At 42.3% G+C, this 22,650-nt stretch overlaps 1 pseudogene; it reads right to left on the bottom strand.

Moving 5' to 3' along the window:
• Positions 1–9,782: 9,782 nt before the first annotated feature.
• On the bottom strand, positions 9,783–21,440 carry LOC100589773 (annotated as a pseudogene).
• Positions 21,441–22,650: the final 1,210 nt, after the last annotated feature.

Genomic DNA, 22,650 nt, shown 5'->3' with positions numbered 1-22,650 from the left:
GACAGAGGGGCTGGTTGGAGCTTTGAGGGCCTCAAGGAGGGCCCTGGAGGGACTGCCCATAGCTAGGAAGGTGAGAGAAGAGCCTGGAGCAGAGGGGGGTCCCCACTACAGACTTTCCAGCTGTTGCTTGGAGACAACTGATAAGCCGGGAGGGCAGTTGGAACACAGGCTGAGAAGGGAAGAAGCGGGCGGTGCAAAGGTAGGGGTTGGGGGTTTGCTCTTCTTTTCCAGTGAATCTGCCGGAGGCTGAGGGCGAGGGAGCTGGAAGGCCCTGTAGTCTGTATTGGGCCTCAGAGAGACCTGGGGGTGAGGCGTGGAGCCTGATTTCTTGTTGATCACAGCTACTGCGGCCCATATCTCCTGCCCTATGCAGCAGGGAGGGGACGTGAACAGGAAAACAGCTGCTATAAGACATTCTGGGGCTGGACAAGACATTCTGGGGCTGGGCGTGGTGGTTCATGCCTGTAATCCCAGCACTTTAGGAGGCTGAGGCGTGTGGATCACTTGCAGTCAGGAGTTCGAGACCAGCCTGACCAATATGGTGAAACCCCGTCTCTACTAAAAATGTAAAAATTAGCTGAGCGTGGTGGTGGGCGTCTGTAATCCCAGCTACTCGGTAGGCTGAGGTGGGAGAATTGTTGAACCCAGGAGACAGAGGTTGCAGTGAGCCAAGACTGTGCCACTGCACTCCAGCCTGGGCGACGGAGTGAGACTGTGCCTCAAAAAAAAAAAAAAAAGTATTATGTTTGTATTTAATATTTTGACTGCTTTAGTAAAGAATAATTCACACACAATAAATGGCACCTATTAAAGTATATAATTTTATAAATATTGACATCGTTATACACCTGCAAAACCACCACCATAATCAGATAGGAAACAAATCTGTCACCCACAGAAGTTTCCTTGCACTTCTTTTTCATCCCTCTTTTGTCCCTCCCTGCTACTTTTGTCCCCAAGAAACCACCGATATACTGTCTGTCATTGTAGATTAGTTTATGTTTTCTATAACCTTTTATAAATGGAATCATACAATATATCCTTTGCTGTTAGATTCTTTCACTCATTATAATTATTTTGAGATTCATTCGTGCTATTGTGTGTATACCTTATTTCTTTTTATTGTGGAGTAGTACTCCATTGTATAGGTAGACCGTGTTTACCTATTCAGATATGATGGATATTTAGGTTTCAGTTTTTGGCTGTTGCAGATAAAGCTGCTAAGGATACTTCTGTACAAGTCTTCGTATGGGCGTATGCTTTAATTTCTCTTGAGTAAATACCTAGGAGTGGAATGGCTAGGTCATATAGTGGGCATATGTCTAACCTACTACAAAAAAAAAAAACTACTTCCAAACTGTTTTCCAAAGTGTTGTTACATTTTATTTATTTATTTATCTATTTTTTGGAGACAGTCTTGTTCTGTTGCCCAGCTTGGAGTGCAGTGGCGTGATCATGGTTCACTGTGTCCTTGACCTCCTGGGCTCAAGTGATCTTCCCAGCCCAGCCTCCTGAGTAGCTGGGACTACAAGTATGTGCCACCACATGTGGCTAATTTTTTCTATTTTTTTGTAGAGACAGGCTCTCACTTTGTTGCCCAGGCTGATCTCGAACTCTTGAGCTCAAATGAGCCTCCTGCCTTGGCCTCCCAAGTTGCTGGGATTGCAGGTGTGAGCCACCACATCCAGGTGACTTGACATTCCCACTAGCAGTGCAAGAGGGTTCCACTTGCTCCACATCTTCACCAATGCTTGGTGTGGTCACCGTTTGATTTTAGACATTCTAATAGATGCACAGTGATATGATTGTAGTTTTAATTCATTTTCCCCCAGTGACAAACAATGTTGAATATCTTTTCATGTGAGTACTGTATTTGCCATTTGTGTATCTTCTTTGGGGAAGTGTCTGTTCAAATCTTTTGCCCATTTTGGGAGGAGGGAGGAATTGTTTTTTATTTAGTTTTGAAAGTTCTTTATATATTCTGGGTACAGGTCATTTGTATTATTTCCAAATATTTTCTCCTATTATGTGAATTGTCTTTTCAATCTTTTAATGTAGTCTTTCAAAAAGGGTTTTTAATTTTGCTAATATCTGGCTTATACATTGTTTCCTTAACAGATTGGACTTCTGGTATCATGTCTATGAAACCTTTGCCTAATCCAAAGTCACAAAGATCTTCTGTGTTTTCTTCTAGAAGTTACATAGTTTTAGGGTCTATATTTTTTTTTTTTTTTTTTTTTTTTTTTGAGTTGGAGTCTTGCTCTGTCACCCAGGCTGGAGTGCAGTGGCATGATCTCAGCTCACTGCAGCCTCTGCCTCCTGGTTTTAAGCAATTCTCCTGCCTCAGCCTCCCTGGTACCTGGGATTACAGGCATGTGCCATCACGCCCAGCTAATTTTTGTATCTTTAGTAGAGACCGGATTTCACCACATTGGCCAGGCTGACCTCAACTCCTGACCTCAGTTGATCCGCCTACCTTGGCCTCCTAAAGTGCTGGGATTATAGGCATGAGCCACTGCGCCCCGCCTAGGTTCTGTATTTCATTAATGTTTGTATGTGGTTTGAGGTATGGATCAAATTTCATTTTTCTGCATATGGATATGCAATTGTTTTAGCACCAGTTTTGAAAAGATTGTTCTTTATTGATTTGTCTTTGTACTTTCATAAAAAATCAGTTGTCCATATATGTGTCTATTTCTGGGCTCTCTATTCTGTTCCACTGGTCTATATGGCGATTTTTACAACAATGCCACAGTCTTAAGTGTAGTTTTATAATAAGTTTTGAAATCAGGTAGTATAGTTCTGGAACATTGTTTTTATTTTTCAAAGTTGCTTTGGTTATTTTAGGTCCTTTGTATTTCTGACTTTTAGAATCAGCTTTTTAATTTCTTAGAAAGCTTTCTGAGATTTTGATTGGGGGTATATTGAATCTATACATCAATATGAAGAGAACTGACATCTTAACAATGTTGAGTCTTCCTACCTAAGAACATGGGATATCGCTTCATTTTAAGGTCTCTTAGGAATGTTTTGTAATCTTCAGCATACAGGCCTTGCATATTTTTATCAGATTTATCCCTCCATATTTCATGTTGTTTAAGCCATTGTAAATGATATTACTTTCATTTCCAACTTCTGATTATTCATTGCAAGCACATAGAAATAAAATAAATTTTTTGTATGTTGATTTTGTAAATCTTACAACATAGATGATCATATCACTTGTAGATAAATCCTCCCTTTCAATTGGGGTGCCTTCTATTTCTTTTTCTTGGCTTAGTAAACCTCCAGTACAATGTAGAGTAGAAATGAGGAATTGAACAGGGGTGTCTTGTTCTTTGTCTTAAGGGGAAAGCATTGAGTCTTTCACCATCGAGTGTTATGTTGCCTGAAGGTTTTTCATAAATGCCCTTTATCAAGTTGAGGAAGTTCTTTCTATTCCTAGTTTGCTGACAGTATTCTTTTTAACAATAAAGGATAGATGTTAGATTTTATCAAATGTCTTCACTGCATCTATTAAGATGTTCATATGATTTATCTTTTTCAGCCTCTTAATATGGTGAATTACACTGATTTTAAACTAACCTTGCATTCCTGGGATAAAGCTTACTTAGTCTTTTTAGATATTTTTAAGATTTTATTTGTTAAATTTAAAAAATATATATTTATTATTTATTTAGAGATGGGATCTCACACTGTCACCCAGGCTGGAGCAGTGGCATGATCATAGCTCACTGCTGCCTTGAATTCCTGGGCTCAGAAGATCCTGCTGCCTCAGCCTTCTGAGTAGCTGGGACTATAGATACATACCACCATGCCCAGCCAATTTTTGAATTTTTTTGTAGAGATGGGGGTCTCACTGTCTTGCCCAGGGCTCAAGGGATTCTCCTACCTTGGCCTCCTAAAGTCACAAATTACAGGTGTGAGCCAGCAAGCCCAGACTTTTTATTTTACTTTATTATTATTATTATTATTATTATGTTTTGAGATGGAGTCTTGCTCTGTTACCCAGGCTGGAGTGCAGTGGCATGATCTTGGCTCACTGCAGCCTCTGCCTCCCCAGTTCAAGTGATTCTCATGCTTCAGCCTCCTGAGTAGCTGGGACTACAGGCATGTGCCATTATGTCTGGCTAATTTTTTTATTTTTAGTAGAGATGGGATTTCGCCATGTTGCCCAAGCTGGTCTTGAACTCTTGACCTCAGGTGATCCACCTGCCCCAGCTGCCCAAAGTGCTGGGCTGGGATTACAGGCATAAGCCACTGCTTCTGGCCTTTATTTTTTTTTGAAATGGGGGTCATATTCTGCCACCCAGGCTGGAGTGCAATGGTGAGATCATGGCTTACTGCAGCTTCGACCTCCTGGGCTCAAGTGATCCTCCCACCTTATCACCCTGAGTAGCTGAGACTACCAGCACCCACCACCATGCCAAGCTAATTAAAAAAATTTTTTTGTATAGACGGGATCTCCCTATGTTGCCCAGGGTGGTCTCAAACTCCTGGGCTCAAGTTATCCTCCCACCTTGGCCTCCCAAAATGCTGGAATTACACAGGTATGAGACACTGAGACAGGCTCTGATAAACTTTTGTTAAGAATTTTGTATCTATGTTCTTAAGGAATGCTGAGTTGTAGATATTTTTCCCTGTAATGTGTCCATATGATCTTGGTACCAAGGTAGTCCTGACATCATAGAATGAATTAAGCATCATTCCTTCCTCTTCACTTTACTAGAAGAGTTTATGTGGAAGTGGTATTATTTTGTCCTTTAATGTTTGGTGGAATTCACCTATGAAGCCATTTGGGCCTGGACATTTATGGGAAGGTTTTTACTCACAAATTCAATTTATTTAATAGATATAGGACTATTTAGGTTACATTCCTTCTTGAGTGAGCTTTAGTAATTTTTGTCTTTCTTTCTTTTTTTTTTTTTTTTTTTTTTTTTGAGATGGAGTCTCGCTCTGTTGCCCAGGCTGGAGTGCAGTGGCGCGATCTCGGCTCACTGCAAGCTCCACCTCCCAGGTTCACGCCATTCTCCTGCCTCAGCCTCGCGAGTAGCTGGGACCACAGGCGCCTGCCACAACGCCCGGCTAACTTTTTGTATTTTTAGTAGAGACGGGGTTTCACCATGTTAGCCAGGATGGTCTCAGTCTCCTGACCTTGTGATCCACCCGCCTCGACCTCCCAAAGTGCTGGGATTACAGGCGTGAGCCACTGTGCCCGGCCTGTAATTTTTGCCTTTCAAGGAATTTGTCCATTTAACCTAAGTTTTCAAGTTTATTGGCATAAAGTTTTTTATAATAATATCTTATTATTCTTTTGATATCTGTAGAGTTTGTGGTGATGTCACCTCTCTCATTTATGTTAGTGGCAATTTGCATATTTTCTCCTTTTTTCCTGATCAATCTGGCTAGAGGTTTATTTTCTCAAAAATTAGTTTTTCCTTTTGTTTAGCTTACGTTCTTTTTCTGTTTTTTTTTTTTTTTTTTTTTTTTAGACAAAGTCTCGCCCTGTCGCCCGGGCTGGAGTGCAATGGTGCGATCTCAGCTTACTGCAACCTCCACCTCCCAGTTTCAAGTGATTCTCCTGCCTCAGTCTCCTGAGTAGCTGGGATTATAGGCACGTTGCCACCACACCTGGCTAACTTTTGTATTTTTAGTAGAGATGGGGTTTCTCCATGTTGGCCAGGCTGGTCTTAAAACTCCTGATCTCAGGTGATCTGCCCCCCTCAGCCTCCCAAAGTGCTGGGATTACAGGCATGAGCCACCGCTCTGGCCCCTTTTTCTGTTTTTTTTTTTTTTTTTTTTTTTTTTTTTAAATTGATTTTTGTTCTGCTCTTTATTCTTTTATTCTTTTTACTTTGGGTTTCATTTGGTCTTCTTTTCCTAGTTTCTTAAGGAGGAAAATTAGGTCATTAATTTGAGACATTTGCGCTTCTCTAACTAGGTGTTTTAGTGCTATAAATTTCCCTCTAATGCTGCTTTAGCATGAAATTTGTGCTTCTTGAGCACAAAATTTGATATGGTGTGTTTCCATTTTCATTCACTTCAAAATACTTTCTAATTTCCCTTTTGATTTCTCCTTTGACCCATAGGTTATTTCAAATGTATTATTTTGTTTCAAATACATGGAGAAATTTTCAGATATCTCCCTGCTACTGATTCATAATTTCATAATTTAGTTCTATTGTGGTCAGAGAACACACTTTGTTTGACTTGAATCCTTCCAAATAAATTAAGACTTGTTTTATGGCTCAGCATCTATTCTATCATAGTAAATATTCCATGTGCAGTTAAGTGCATTTTGCTGTTGTTGGGTGATGAATGATCTATAAATATGAATTATGTCAAGTTGGTTGACAGTGTTATTTGATTCATCTATATCCTTACTGATTTTCTGACTTGTTCTAGTGATCGTTTTTAAAAAGTGTGTTAAAATCTCCAACAATAATTGTGATTTTATTTCTCCTTTTCAATTCTATCAGTTTTTGCTTCATGTATTACAAAGCTATATTAATAGGTGCATAAACGGCCGGGCACGGTGGCTCACGCCTGTAATCCCAGCATTTTGGGAGGCCGAGGCGGGCGGATCATGAGGTCAGGAGATCAAGACCATCCTGGTTAACACAGTGAAACTCCGTCTCTACTAAAAATATAAAAATTAGCCGGGCGTGGTGGCGGGCGCCTGTAGTCCCAGCTACTCAGGAGGCTGAGACAGGAGAATGGTGTGAACCCGTGAGGCGGAGCTGGTAGTGAGCCGAGATCATGCCACTGCACTCCAGCCTGGGCAACACAGCAAGACTCTGTCTCAAAAAAAAAATAGGTGCATAAACAAAATTAATTATGCCTTTTTGATGCTTTGACCCTTTTATCATTATGAAATAACCCTCTTTATCTCTGGTAATTTTTTTCTCTGAAACTTACTTTTCTACTTTGTCTGAAATTAATATAGCTGCTCCACTTTTGATTAGTGTTAGCATGGTATATTTTTTCCATGTTTATACTTTGAACCTTATTTGTTCTTTACCTTTAAGGTTGGTTTCTTCTAGGCAGCATATAGTTGCATTTTGCTTTTTTACCCAGTCTGGCAGTCTCTGCCTTTTAATAGGGATATTTAGACCATTTACATATAATGTGATTATTGATATGGATAGATTTAAATCCACCATTTTGCCACTTATTTCACTTTATATTATCTGTTTTTTGTTCCCTTTTTCCTCTTTTTGAAAACCTTTTGAATTAACTTTTATTATTCCATTTCATTTCTATAGTTGGCTTGTTGTAACTCTTGGTTTTGTTAGTTTGAATTTATACAGTCTATCTTCAAGTGATATTATATCACTTCCTATGTAGTATAATAACCTTACAACAATATACCTCAAATTCATATTTTTACCTTTAGGCCTTTATGCTCCTGTTGCTATATATATGTATATATCAACATTTTATTTGGTATAAGTATACACATTTAAACATGTTATAAACCTCTTGATATGTTGTTATTATTTTTTAATTAAACCTGTCTATTATCAACATATGTATAGCATTTAGTACAATCTATAGTATACAGGATACCTCTCAGGCTTTGCCCAACTACCCTTTTCTTAAGTAGACTCTTCCTTCCGTAACATCTATTGTAATTAGCTATTATTTTAAAAATTTTGTCTTTCATTTCACCACTGGATCATGAACCGGGACAAGGTCAGTCTTGTTAATGTATATTTAAAACCTCATACAGGGCCTAACAAATAAATAGTGTTGGATGTATGAAAGGTTATTTTCCAAAGCTTTTAATATTCACTTGATTTTTTTCTTACAGCAAAGCTGTGCCAGTTTACATTCTCACCAGCTTTGTGTGAATTGTTTACTTTTCACTTGAGTGCCAATGATATTGAGTATGGTTGTGTTAAAGAAATTGTTCCATAGTTTGAGGGTGTAAACTGATAATTTTAAAAACTTGTGCTCTGTCTTTTTTGAAGAGGGAAACTTTTACATTGTATAATTACTTCTATTTTTAAATGTTTTCTGTTTATGTTCTTCATTCTTATTAATAAAAATAAAGATAGAATAAGGGTTAAAAAAAACAAATCCCAAAACTATTAATTATTTTTAAAGATATTTGCATATTAAGAACAAATCTTATATAGCTAACATTTTTGGTGTTCTTTGTTCCTTTGTGTAGATACATAGTTCTATCTGGTATCATTTACCTTCTCCCTGAACTTTTTTTTCCTGTGAATAAATTATGTTTCATGAAATCAAAGTGATAAAAAAAACATTTCAGCCTGGGATCATTCCATCCAAGAAAAAGAGCGAGGAAACAGCTTGTAAAAAACAAGATAATGTAGGCTGTGCGTGCTGGCTCACACCTGTAATCCCAGCACTTTGGGAAGCCAAGGTGAGTGGATCAAGGTCAGGAGTTTGAGACCAGTCTGGTCAATATGGTGAAACCCTGTCTCTACTAAAAATACAAAAAAATTAGCTGGGTGTGGTGGCGCGTGCCTGTAATCCCAGCTACTCGGGAGGCTGAGGAAGAAGAATCACTTGAACCCAGGAGGCAGAGGTTACAGTGAGCCAAGATGGCGCCATTGCACTCTAGCCTGGGCAACAGAATGAGACTCTTTCTCATTAAAAAAAACAAAAACAAAAAAACAAAAACAAAAAAAACAAAGTAATGTAATCAAATGACACTCATAAGATCCCACACCTCGTAATAGAAATACATAATATATGTACTGGAAAAATAACTCTTACCATTTATTCAATACGTAACATTTCCCAGGCACTGTGCTAGATGCTTTGCAACTATGATTTCTAATTCTATTTTTTTTTTTTTTTTGAGACGGAGTTTCATTCTTGTTGCCCAGGCTGGAGTGCAATGGCATGATCTCGGCTAACTGCAGCCTCCACCTCCCAAGTTCAAGTGATTCTCCTGGCTTGGACTCCTGAGTAGCTGGGATTACAGGCATGTACCACCATGCCAGGCTAATGTTTTGTATTTTTAGTAGAGACAAGGTTTCACCACGTTGGCCAGGCTGATCTTGAACTCCTGACCTCAGGTGATCCACCCACCTTGGCCTCCCAAAGTGCTGGGATTACAGGCATAAGCCACCATGCCCGGCCTGATTTCTAATTCTAAAAACCATTCTTAGGTAAATGATTAAATCTTTTAAAAGTTTTGCGGTTTTTTTAAACAGAAGAAGAAAATGATGCTTATTAAAGTTGAATGACTCATCCAAGGCCATATAGCTGGTGGGCAGCAGAACTGGGGTTTGAACCCAAGTTTTTCTTCCTCACCATACAGAATTTACTGTCTGGAAAAATAGCTGAATAAATTTCTCTTGTTATTTTAGCCAAATTTCATTTGTAAAATCCCAGAAGGGGCCTACTATTCTGATATGGCAATATCTATCTTTCATCATGTGAATAAACAACAGAGAAAATCCATTGTGCTCTTATGAGTTTGGAAAACAAAGTGTTATCACAGATATTCTTGTCCTCAGTTCCAATGATTTTGAACCTGTTATTCAGAACAAGAAGCCCTCTGATTCAAGCATAAAACAGAACATTCTATTTAGTGCAAACACAAAGATCTGAAACTCCATTTTAAAGCCATTTCTGTACAGTAAGAATCCAGCCTGCATCTGTCAGTGGTAGAGAGAATAGTAAACAGAGGAGTCCCTGAAGAGGTCACAGTGTTGACAAAGTTCAACGTGATAGTGGAGTCTACACAAACACAGGGAACAAAGCTTGGCCCTTCCACACAGCTGTGAGGCCTTGACTTCGTTTTAAGTCAACGTCATTTCATGTCTCACATATTCCTCAGTGTCTGCATGATGAAATACCACAATCACCAGGAGGTCCACTTTTCTGCAGTCTTGTGTAGATTTTCCTGCCACCCCAAAACCCAAGGAATGTCTGCCATGGAGTACACCACCACTGCCTGGTACTGAGAAGTCTTTTCGGTGATTCAACCCAGACCATATTTCAACAGATGGTTCCCATACGGGAAGGACTGATCTGCTCCAGGAAGAAGCTCTAGGCTTTATCTGCACTTTATACTTGGCATAGGGTACAAGGTAATCCAGAGCTGTGATGTGCAACTGAAACCTGTGGGTCTTAGTGAGTTTTCCGAAGCAGGTTCCCGCAACACCAGCTTGTCCCTGGAGATACTGGCAGCCAACTTCAGAATCTTCTCACTCACATAGTGTAGGTGCCGTTGGGCCTGTCAAGCGGCAGCAGATTCTCCCTGATGTATTTCATGATCTTCTCAAACATTATATGGGCCTGCTCTTCAGCCAAGTCCACATTTTCCCACTAGAATGGAAGACCGGATCCTCATGCCCCATTGGCAGGGAAACCTGAACTTTTAAAAAAACCTTTCATGTAATGTGTGTCTGTTCTAATTAAGTCTTTCAGCTTTTGTCTGCCTAATAAATTCTTCATTTTGCTTTTGCTTTTGAAAGATATTTTTTACCAAGTAGAGAATTTTAGATTAATAGTTTTTTTATCTCAGTATTTTAAAGATACTGCTCCACTGTCTTACTTTTTTGGATTGTTTCTAACAAGACATTTATTGCTGTCCTTACTTCTGTTTCTCTGTACATAATGTGGTTTTTTTTTCCTCTGAATGCTTTTTAAGATTTTCTCTTTAACACTGGTTGGGAGCATTTTGATTTTAATGTACTTCCAAATTCCTTGTGCTTGGAGTTTGTTGAGCTCCTTGGATTTGTGGATTTATACTTTTCATCAAATTTTGTAAAATTTTTGCCAATAAATTTTTTTTTTTTTTTTTTTTTTTGAGATGGAGTCTTGCTCTGTCACCCAGGCTGGACTGCAGTGGTGCAGTCTCGGCTCACTGCAAGCTCCACCTCCTGGGTTCATGCCATTCTCCTGCCTCAGCCTCCCAAGTAGCTGGGACTACAGGCGCCTGCCACCACGCCCGGCTAATTTTCTGTATTTTTAGTAGAGATGGGGTTTCACTGTGTTAGCCAGAGTGGTCTCGATATCCTGACCTCGTGATCTGCCCGCCTTGGCCTCCCAAAGTGCTGGGATTATAGGCATGAGCCACCGCGCCCAGCCGCCAATAATTCTCTTCAATTATTTTTTCCTTTCTCTCTTTCCTCTCCTTTGGGGACTGCTTGAAGTCATCTCATGGCTCACTGATGCTGTTTGCATTTTAAAAATTCTCTTTTCTTTGTTTCATTTTGGGTAGTTTTTATTGCTATCTATTCAAATTTACTATTTTCTTCTTCCGCATGTCTCATCTGCTATTAATCCCATCCACAGTATCTTTTCTTCCTTTTTGTTTTTCTTGAGATGGAGTCTTGCTCTGTCACCCAGGGTGTAGTGCAATGGCGTGATCTCAGCTCACTGCAACCTCCATCTTCCAGGTTCAAGCTATCCTTCCACCTCAGCCTCCTGGGCAGCTGGGAGTACAGGCACGTGCCACCATGCCTGGCTAATTTTTGTTATTTTTAGTAGAGACAGAGTTTCACCATGTTGGCCAGGCTGGTCTCAAACTCCTGACTTCAAGTGATCCGCCTGCCTCAGCCTCCCAAAGTGCTAGGATTATAGGCATGAGCCACTGCACCCAGGCCATACTATTTTTCACCTCAGACGTCGTAGTCTGCGTCTGTAGAAGTTCAGTTTGCGTGTCTTCTCCCAGCCCTCTGGTATTACCTTCCTTGTCTCTGCTTAACTTTTTGAACACATGAAATATAGTTATAATAACTGTTTTAATGTCTATCTCTGCTAATTCGGGCATCTGCATTAGTTCTGGGTTGGTTTAAACTGGTAATTTTTCTCCTCATTTTGGATCATATTTTTTAGCTTCTTTATTATACCTAGTAATTTTTAATTGGATGCCAGACATTCTGAGTTACATCTTGTTTTTTTTGTTTAATAAGATATTTTATATTCCTATAGTTATTATATTCCTTTTACCGTCTGGGTCTTTCCAGACTCTTAGCTGTGTCTCCTCGATTGAGGGGTCTGCTGGATTCTGCTTGAATTACTCCGCCATGTGCTGTGGCCTGGAAACTCTTTCAAGTCCGTAAGCTGGGGCGGTCATAGGCTTCCCGTCATTTGTTCCTTATCACGCAGGGATCACTGTCCTTTGTTGCCTGCTACCAAGTGTCCTGGAAACTACTGTTTCATATATTTTGTCCATTCTTTTTGGTTGTTTCAGGCGTGGGGGTAAATCTGGTTTCCATTGCTCTTTCTTTTTTTTTTTTTGAGACGGAGTCTCGCTCTGTCTCCCAGGCTGGAGTGCAGTGGCGCGATCTCGGCTCACTGCAAGCTCCGCCTCCCGGGTTTTACACCATTCTCCTACCTCAGTCTCCCGAGTAGCTGGGACTAGAGGCATGCACCACTTACGCCCGGCTATTTTTTTTTTTGTATTTTTAGTAGAGATGGGGTTTCATCGTGTTAGCCAGGATGGTCTCGAACTCCTGACCTTGTGCTCCACCCGCCTCGGCCTCCCAAAGTGCTGGGATTACAGGCATGAGCCACCACACCGGCCCGTTACTTTTTCTTGGTTGGAAGTAGAAATAAATCTCTTTTTATTGACGTGAAATTCAAATAGCATAAAAGTAACCATTGAAAAATAAACGATTCAGGGACATTTAGTATATTCACAATGTGGTGCAACCACCACCACCTCCGTCTAGTCCCCATTTTCATCACCCCAGAAGGAAACCTATTACCCCTCCCTCAGTCCTTGGCCTGTGCCTTCTCTATGGATTTAAATATTCTGGATATTTCATGTAAATAGTATCCTACGATATGTGATTTTTTTGTGTGTCTGGCTTCTTTCACTTAGCATAATGTTTTCAATGCTCACCCATGCTGTAGTATGTATCAGTAGTTCGTTCCTTTTTATTGCCAAATGATATTTCTTTCATTCTATGTTGGAGGGGCCAAGGGAAAACTCCTCCTTTGCCCTGTGAAATTTTGCTGAAAAATCAGCTGACAAAAGACAAATTAATAAGAGAAAAGGCGCACAGATTTATTAATGTGCACATGGGAGAAAACCACAGAGTAATTACCCCAACCCCTCAATAGGGTTCAGAAGCTTATACAACATCTTGAGGTTGCAGAAAGAATAAGTGCTTGGATTACGGCAAAACAGGTTATGGGAGGGGGAGAAGGGGAGGCGTGGCTAGCATACGTGGTCTTGTAATGTAAATGAAACTTCACAGGTAGCAGCCCTCAGAGAGAATAGATGGCAAATGTGTCTTCCAGACTTTTATTTTTTATTTTTTTATTTTTATTTTTTTTCACTGGAGTTTCACTGTTGTTGCCCAGGCTGTGGCACAATCCCGGCTCACTGCAACCTCCGCGTCCCAGGTTCCAGCGATTCTCCTGCCTCAGACTCCTGAGTAGCTGGGATTACGGGCATACACCACCATGCCTGGCTAGTTTGTATTTTTAGTAGAGACAGGGTTTATCCATGTTGGTCAGGCTGGTCTCGAACTCCCGACCTCAGGTGATCCATCCACCTTAGCCTCCCAAAGTGCTGGGATTACAGGCATGAGCCAATGAGCCCGGCTCTTCCAGACTTTTAAAGGTGTCAGACTCTCAGTTAATCTTTCCTAGATTAGACAAAGGAAGGCCTCAGAAAAAGCCTGGCTGCATCTGTGCAGATTTTCTCTACAGATGCTAGTCTCTTCCACAAAAGGCAGCTTTGCAGGCCTACTTCTGTTTGCAGGCCCTCTGAACAGCTATCTCAAAATATGTCAGATTTTTGGTTTTGGGTGCACTATTTTGATTTCCTTTAATGTATATGCCACAATTTGTTGATTCATGTATCTGCTGATGGACATTTGGGTTGTTTCCACCTTTTGGATATTGTGAATGCTGTGGCCATGAGCATGCGTGCCTACGTGTTTGTTTCAGTACCTGTTTTCAATTCTTTTGTGAATATAGCTGAGAGTGGGATTGCTGGGTCATATGATAATTCTATTCTTAACTTTTTGAAGAACTGCCAAATTGCTTTCCACAGTGGCTTAACCGTTGCACATTTTCATCCTCTTTTTTTAAAAAAATCAAATTTTGGGGGGTATGAATTTACATACCTTAAATCACACACATTTTAAGTATACAGCTCAATGAGTTTTGTCAGATGAACACATTTGTATAATCACCATCACAATCAAGAAAGTAAACTTCCATCACCTTAGAAAGTTTCCTCATATCTATCTGGAGTCAATTCCTCTTTTAGTCAACCACTGTTTTCGTTAACTGTAGATAAGCTTTGCTTGTTCCAGAACTTTGTATCAATGGAATCATGCAGCATGTACTCTTTTGGATCTGAAGTCTTTTGTTCTGCCTAATGTTTTTATGAGATTTATCCATGCTGATAGGTGTAGTACAGTTTGTCCCTTTTGACTGCTGAGTAAAATTCTATTTTGTTGATATACCACGATTTGTTCGTCTGTTGAATGTATATTTGGGTTGTTTTCAGTTTGGGGCTATTACAAATAAAGCTACAAGCATTTTCAGTCTACATGTGTCTTCATAATGAACCTTTATGTCTTGTAGATAACATATATTTGAGTTCTACTTTTTATCCACTTGGACTACAGGCATGCACCACCACGTCTGGCTAATTTTTTTTTGCATATTTTGGAGAAGGGGTTTCACCATGTTGCCCAGGCTGGTCTCAAACTCCTGGGCTCAAGTGATCCTCCCATCTTGGCCTCCCAAAGTGCTGGGATTACAGGTGTGAGCCACCATGCCGGGCCTCAATCTCTGCCTTTCAATTTGCGGTTTTTACATTGAAAGTAATTTTTGATATGGCTGTGTTTAAATCTATTAAATTGGTACAAAAGTAATTGCAGCAAAAACTGCAGTTACTTTTGCACCAACCCAATATTATTTTGCTACTTGTTTTCCATTTGTTTATTCAGTTTTTTTCTTCTTTGTTGCTCCTTGTCTGCCTTCTTTTGGGTTAACCATTTTTTTTTTTTTTTTTGAGATAGAGTCTCGCTCTGTCACCCAGGCAGGAGTGCAGTGGTGCAATCTCAGCTCACTGCAACCTCTGCCTTCTGGGTTCAAGTAATTCTCCTGCCTCAGCCTCCCAAGTAGCTGGGACTACAGGCATATGCCACTATCCTCAGATAATTTTTGTTTTTTTTTTGGTAGAGACGAGGTTTGACCACATTGGCCAGGCTGGTCTCGAACACCTGACCTCAAGTGATCTACCTGCCTCGGCCTCCCAAAGTGCTGGGATTACAGGCGTGAGCCACCACGCCCAACTACCAAATATTTTTTGATATTCCATTTTATTTCCTCTATTTGCTTCTTTCTTTTTCTTTTTTTTTTGAGATGGAGTCTCGCTTTGTGTGCAGTGCCATGATTTCAGCTTATTGCAACCTCTACCTCCCAGGATTAAGCATTTCTTATGCCTCAGCCTCCCCAGTAACAGTAGCTGGGACTACAGGCGTGTGCCACCATGCCCTGCTAAATTTTTTTTTGTATTTTTTGTAGAGATGGGGTTTCACCATGTTGGCCAGGCTAGTCTTGAACTCCTCACCACAAATGAACCGCCCTCCTCAGCCTCCCAAAGTGCTGGGATTACAGGCTTAAGGCACTACACCAAGCTTATTTTCTCTATTTGTTTCTCTCTTTTTTGGAGATGGAGTCTCACTCTTGTTGCCCAGGCTGGAGTGCAATGGTGTGATCTTGGCTCACTGTAACCTCCACTTCCCAGTTTCAAGTAATTCTCCTGTCTCAGCCTCCTGAGTAGCTGGGATTACAGGAGCCCGCCACCAAGCCCAGGTAATTTTCGTATTTTTAGTAGAGACAGGGTTTCACCATGTTGGCCAGGCTGGTCTCGAACTCCTGACCTCAGGTGATCCACCTGCCTCAGCTTCCCAAAGTGTTGGGATTACAGGCGTCAGCCACCATGCCCGGCCTCCTCTATTTGTTTCTTAGCTATACATTAAAAAATATTTTAAGTGGTTTCTAGGGCTAATAGTATGCATCCCAATCTTATCTAAAACCGTTTAGAATGGATTTTACTACCTCACATTTCATAATCACACTTCATCCCTGACACTTCAAACTTCTGCCTTCCTAATTTACAAATGAAATCACCTTACAACAGCATAATTCTATTTGCACCCCCCTTATTAGAGGGCTTTTATTATATATATATAAAAAAAAAACTTGATTAAGACATGTTCCCTTTCCTCGATGAGCCCGGAGTAGAGGGGAAAACAGATGTATAAAAGAAAGAATTGTACTGTGGGAAGGTAAAGGTAAACCCCCAAAAAGAGGCAGAAGTAGACTCAAGTGGGGAATTATCAAATCTCATCAAAGAGGTGGGGAATCCAGGAGGGCTTCACAGAGAAGGTGCTGGAGATGGAGTTGTACAAATAAGTATGGCTTACTGGGGCAAAAGGAGAAATGGTGCCATAGGCAGAAGGAACTAGAAAGCATCAATAGTTCAGTGTGTCTGGAGCAGGCAATAGGCAGTGTGAGAAGAGTAAATAGATGAGGCTGAAGTTCGGGGCATTATCTCTGGATCCTGGAAAGCCATGAGTGTCTTGTCAAGTTCTAACTTCAGTGCATGGGTAATAGGGAGTCGCTTAATAGGGAGCTTTAATACATTCAGATTTGTTTTAGGCAGTGATGGCTGGATTGAAGGGTCCAAGACAGGAGGGCAGAGAAAGGAATTTGTAGGAGAATTTGGTGTCCCTGTGAGAAACAAGGGCTGCTCTAATGTGCCTGGACAGAAGGGCTACAGAGGCAGGCGTGATTAAAGAGCAGAACCATAGGAACTTAGAATCAACTGATTCAAGAAATAAGCATGAAGGAGGTGGCTGGGATGACTAGAGGTGGAAGTAATCTTCACTAGGATGGAGATGGCAGACGATGGTCACTGTCAGGAGAGGGAGGAAGATGAAGAGTTCAAGATGGAATGTACTGAGTGTGGGGGTATCTGTGGAATCTGTTGGAAATGCTCAAAAGAGAGCTGCAAATATAATCTGGTGTTCAGGGCAGAGAAGAATGGAATTGGAGTCATCAATGGATGGTGTGGGGAGGTGCATGGCAATTATGATTATGGATGAAACTGACCAGATGAAACTTGTAGAGTTGGAATAACAGGCAAGAGGAAGGCTTGGAAAGGGACTGAGGGGAAACCATCCAAGAAGATGGTGGCTTGCCAAGATGCCATGCTCCAAGGGAGCATTCCTTGTTTTATCCACTTCTCGAATAGTCCATCAGTCTTTCTGCTTCACCTAAGAGGACATTTCATGTTAATGGAGTATGTGGGTTGTTTTTTTTTTACCCGTTATTAATGTACCGGTATCTGCTTCTCAAAGCCCAAAGGAGGGGTCACATGACCAACCCAATGGATCACCAATGGACCACAGTCCCTGCCACCATGCAAGGGAAAGAAGGATGAGGCACACATTTCTCACTTTCTATCCCCACTGAATCTTGTCTTCGTGCAGAGCCTCAACGAAGGTGAAAGAAGCCACCATTTATTGAGGACCTACTATGTGCTAGGCACTGTACAGATCATTTATTGACATTATTTGCCCTTCCAACCTCAACAGAGAAGTGTGAGAATGCGATTAGCTATTGGGGAAAAAAAAACAACTGAAAAGCTCAGAATTACGGAATGTATTTATGGACAGAAATTTTTGCTATATTAACCTATATTTTGCTATATTTTCCTTTCTAGTATTTCCCTCCTCCTCTTTCTCCCATTCAAACAGAGAGTTGCACTGTGCTCCTGAGCTCAAGGTAGATGTGAGACAGAATTTCCTGGTGTTTTGTTTCCAAAAGTATAAAAACATTAATAATAGTATTTGAGGAAGGCGAGGAGGGAAGGATTTTATTCACACTTAAAAAAAGGACTTTATTCACACTCAGGATGAGGAGGAGCAGCTAGGAATGAGTGAGGAGAGCAGAGAGCTCACTTTTGTCATCAGAGCTGCAAGGGAAGTGTTTTCCAGCGCTTGTCCAGGGAGGGAACAACAACAGCCAGGCAGAGTGTCTGTGTTCAATGGTGGCACAGAAAGGGAATGAGAGCAGCATTGCACAGATGCTTTGCAGACAAGAGCAAGCATCATCTTGGGGCTGATCTGTGTGAAGTCCTGGCTGAAAACGGAAGGACCTTTTTCCATTACCAAATGTACGCTCCACCTCTTCTCACCTCCCAACCTTGATGCAGGCCCTGGGAAGAGAAGGGGATCTGTGGTGCAGTAGTGATCTGGGTCTCCAAAAACCAAAACTGAACATTGCTGATTGGTAGTGCAGCTCCTACTGTGGTGGATTTCAGGACACCAACGTGAGCTCTCTGCAGAACTGGGAAGGGAGCATGCAATCTGCTCCTGTGAACCACACGAGCCAGCTCTGCCACACCACTGAAATCCTTCTGAAACCCCCGCGGAAAAGACCAGAATTATTATTTCTTATCAGCAAAATAGAAATGAAGTTGAAATTCAAAAAAAACCATACAAATCTATGTTTCTTGTCTACCTAATTTAGGGACAGAGGTGGTATGTTTCTTAATTATAAACACAAAGAAAGTGGCTGACCTGACACTTGACCCCATGGTTGCCTGAATCCAAAGCCTTGCCAGCTTTCTTACTGACTCTTCTCTGGGCTGAATTCCTGGGGAGTGCTTGGCTCACGCTACTGTCTGGATCTGTTCCCATTCCTCACTCTTGCCCTTCCAGGGTCCTAGGAGAAGAATATCTTTGGCTGTGAGAGTGCGGTGGCCAGGGGCATGCCTCTTTTTCAACCATCCTTCTTGCTCTAGTCCACATTTCCTAGGAAATCACTGGGTAAAGGGTTTATGTTTTACTTTCGGATTCTGGACATGACCTAATTGTGGACATTAGGTAAGTGAGAGCTGGATAGGGAGGTGAAGGGGAAGGAATCTGTTGATTATCATCTTGGCTCTGTGGCTCAGCTGTCCATGCCCTTAGAAGTCAGGAAGTGGCGCTCACCTCTCCCGCTCACTGTGGTGGGTAATTTAGTCACCAGAGAAAGGGCTAATATGTGGCATTCATGCCACCACTTCTCTTTTCTGGGCTTATGGCTGACATCATCAAGTTATCACAACATGAAGAGGCCCTATAAGCCTCAGTGCTGCACTCCAGGAAGCTACAACCAAACCCAGAGAAGGTGGCTGGGCCAGGTGGTCAGCCCAAGCATGCTTCTCAGCTCCAAACTCACCCTTCCATACCCGCTTTGTGATGTTGGGGCTGCGACTCTGCCCACCAGGGGGAGCTAGAGGAAAGCAACCAGGCGGGGGGGGGGGGGGAGGAGGGGGAGGGGGAGGGGGAGGAAGAGGAGGAGGAAGAGGAGGAGGAAGAGGAGGAGCGGCATCCCTCCTTCCTATCTGCTTGTGGTTCCTGTGCATATCACCCAGGCAATGCTTGTCCTTCCAGACAACAGCAGTTTCTTCTTGTGGTAAAAGCTGAGCCAGTTTGTAGTTTTTCAAAAATTTGTGACACCACCCTCCTTGTGCCCCTCAAAGACAGTGGCACCAGCCTGCCAGCCTCTTCCTCAGAGATCTGAATTTTGCCTTTTCCAATCTTCCATGTTTCAATACTTCCCTCTGGGCTCTGGCTGTGTGGGTGGAGCTGCTTTCCATAGTTGCCATCTCCATGATACTCTAGAGTTCTGTTTATGCCGTTTTGGATACCTAGCTAACAATTCCTCATGTTCAGTGCTGACTATTAAAATCGCCGGTGTGATTTCTGTCCCCTGACTGGACCCTGACTACCATTGTGCAAACGAGAGAAAACCCATTTGCCATCCCTGGACCAGGCCATTATGGTGGTGTTCGCGGCAGAAGCTTCTGCTACGTAAAAGCCAAGACTCTTGTAGGGCCTGAAGACAGCACAAACCTAGCTCTACAAGCACAGCGCGGCAAGAGAATGCACAAAGGGCCCTGAACAATGCAGCCCTCTTGGTTCCACTCCTCTGGGAAAATTCTGTTTCGTATCACTCAGGATGGGGTGTCCAGGTGGCAGCCTGCCCTCAGACTGCACCAATTATATCCCAAGCTTCAGGGCTGGGATGGAGGGAACCTGAGAAATCGGCCTCCTTACCTTCGAAGATGAACCAAGGCCCAGAAAGGGGAGGGGCTTGACTCAGGTAACACAGCAAGTGAGTGTCAGGGTAGGATCAGACCCCAGGTCTCCTGAACCACTGGGCCTTCCTGGGTCATGGACTGTTTCTCAACTCTCCCGACTTATGAAACATGCTACAGATGGCCATTGTTGTGCCAAATGGTTTCTCTACTACATCCAATAAAATAAAGACATTTCTTTTCCAGAAATGCTTAAAAATAGTTAAAACAATTCTTTTGTTGTTGTTTGTTTTGTTTTGTGAGATGGGGGTCTCGCTGTGTTGCTCAGGCTGATCTCAAACTCCTGGGCTCAAGCCATCCTCCCGCCTTGGCCTCCTAAAGTGTTGAGATTACAGGCATGTGCCATTGTATCCTGCAACACAGTTGTTCTTCATGTTTCAAAATACCTAATCACTAAGTGTAAAGGACTTCCAATTCTAAATTTAAAATATGAAATAAATATACTAATGTCATATAAAAGAGCACGCATATACCTAGGTGTAACTAGCAGTAAGATTGTGGATCAGTTTCTTAACCTCTGTTTCCTGCAAAATGGCAGTTATAATATTTCCCTCTCCAGATAAATATTGGGGTAAACTGTTCTCTTAATAGATGGTAGCTGTTGTTGATGAATGACTAATATTTGTCTCAAATATGATATATACACTTCTTTTTCCCATTGGTCTTTTTGGCTCTGAAACAAAATTTTTTCCCCCAGTAGCACTAATCCTGGTGTAAAGCCCAAGCTCATTAAATGTTAGAGATTATTAAGTGGTCAGTATCAGCATGTCACGTTTTCCTTTAATTCCCACCCAAACAGTGGGTTGAGGCTATTTCTTTGTGGGAATTGAGGACTCTTCTCCCATCACCTCTTTCCAACCCTGGAAGAGGTCTCTTCTGTAACTGAGCAAGGCCTGATGACCCATTGATGGGGTCACCGAGTATGGGGCCCTCTGGGCTTGGCCTCCAGGAGAAAAGACCCCCTAAGGCTGTCACCCAGCCCCACTGATTCACACCCAGTGATTTACTGAGCACTGGGGCTGCTGACACCTTTTATGCCTCTTCTTCTAGGCCAAAGAGACAAAGCTAGGGAAGACGTGGCGGGGAACCCATCCCTGGGTCACCTCTGCAGAACTCTCCCATCATTGATGGTGTCCCTTTGCCCTGGAAAACAAAACCTAGGCCCCTTGACTTTGGGTTACCAGCATTTTGGCACCACCTTTGAAGCAATGATCTGAATTTATGACACAGGCATGAAAGCCTGTTTAAGGCTCTGCCCTCTTCCCCGGCCGCTGAACTTCATGTGGTCCAGAGTAAATCACCGTAATAGCCATTGGGCCGGCATTGTTGCGGGATGTTTTATATCCGCGCTGTCAGTTATTTGGGGTGGTTAAACTGAATTGCTGAGTCTCAAGTTACAGTTGTTGCTTTCTCTTGCCTTGTGCATAATTATGGAGAGACACAACAGCCAAAGGTAGGTTCAACAACTAGATTCATAAAGGAGAGAGGGGAGAAAAATCAACCTGCTTTCTAACCCACGAAGGGCTTTCTTTTCTCCCTTTCTCCTGGGACAATGATGCCACTTTCTCCTGGGAGAAGGGGTGGTACCAGTTGCCAAGTGGTCCCTAGACTCACTGCCCTGATGAATGGACTGCGTGTCCTGGAGCCTTCAGGTAGCCACGAACTGAGCCTTTCTGGCTCTGGGTCCTTGGTGGGCAGAGGTGGGCCAGTCGATGCTGCAGTCAGAAAAAATGGACTTTACCCGGCTGGGCGCAGTGGCTCATGCCTGTAATCCCAACACTGTGGGAGGCCGAGGTGGGTGGATCACCTGAGGTCAGGAGTTCGAGACCAGCCTGGCCAACATGGTGAAACCCCACCTCTACTAAAAATACAAAAAAAAAAATTAGCCGGGTGTGGTGGCAGGCACCTGTAATCCCAGCTATTCGGGAGGCTGAGGCAGGAGAATCACTTGAACCCAGAAGGTGGAGGTTGCAGTGAGCTGAGATTGCACCATTGCACTCCAGCCTGGGGGACAAGAGCGAGACTTCATCCCAAAAGAAAAAAAAAAAGAAAGAAAAAAAGGCTTTACCCTCTTCTCCACCCACATCTGTACCTGGCACGTGTTTCCATCATGGGTGCCTTGCATGGCATGTGGATAGCTGTTTGCACTTCTGCATCCATGGAAGGCCTATAAAGGCACATACTTCACTGAGCCCTTCACTGAGGCAGTCCTGGAGCCCAGGTGCTGGAATAGTAAGTCCCCAGGACACGTTATTTATGGATGTGTAAGCTTTTTCTCCTGCCCCATCTGTAACTCCTGGGTCAGGAAGATACAGTTGATGGCTCACTTTTTTTTTTGGCTGTGGGTGAGGAGGTCTCCACTTGTTCATCTCCTGATGGGGTGGAGAAGGGCAGGGCAGAAGAGGAGGCAGACGTGCAAATGCAGCCTCTTCCCAGCCTGCGTGGCCCCATCCCCGCTGCATGCTCCCTGAAGCCCCAACGTGGTACCTCTTCCTTGTTAAGGATTTCTGCCCTTCATGTATTTCTGGCTTAGT

Source organism: Nomascus leucogenys, chromosome 3 (genome assembly GCF_006542625.1).
Source record: "Nomascus leucogenys isolate Asia chromosome 3, Asia_NLE_v1, whole genome shotgun sequence".
Lineage (NCBI taxonomy): Eukaryota > Metazoa > Chordata > Mammalia > Primates > Hylobatidae > Nomascus > Nomascus leucogenys.
This window is presented reverse-complemented; position numbering and strand designations above follow the sequence as displayed.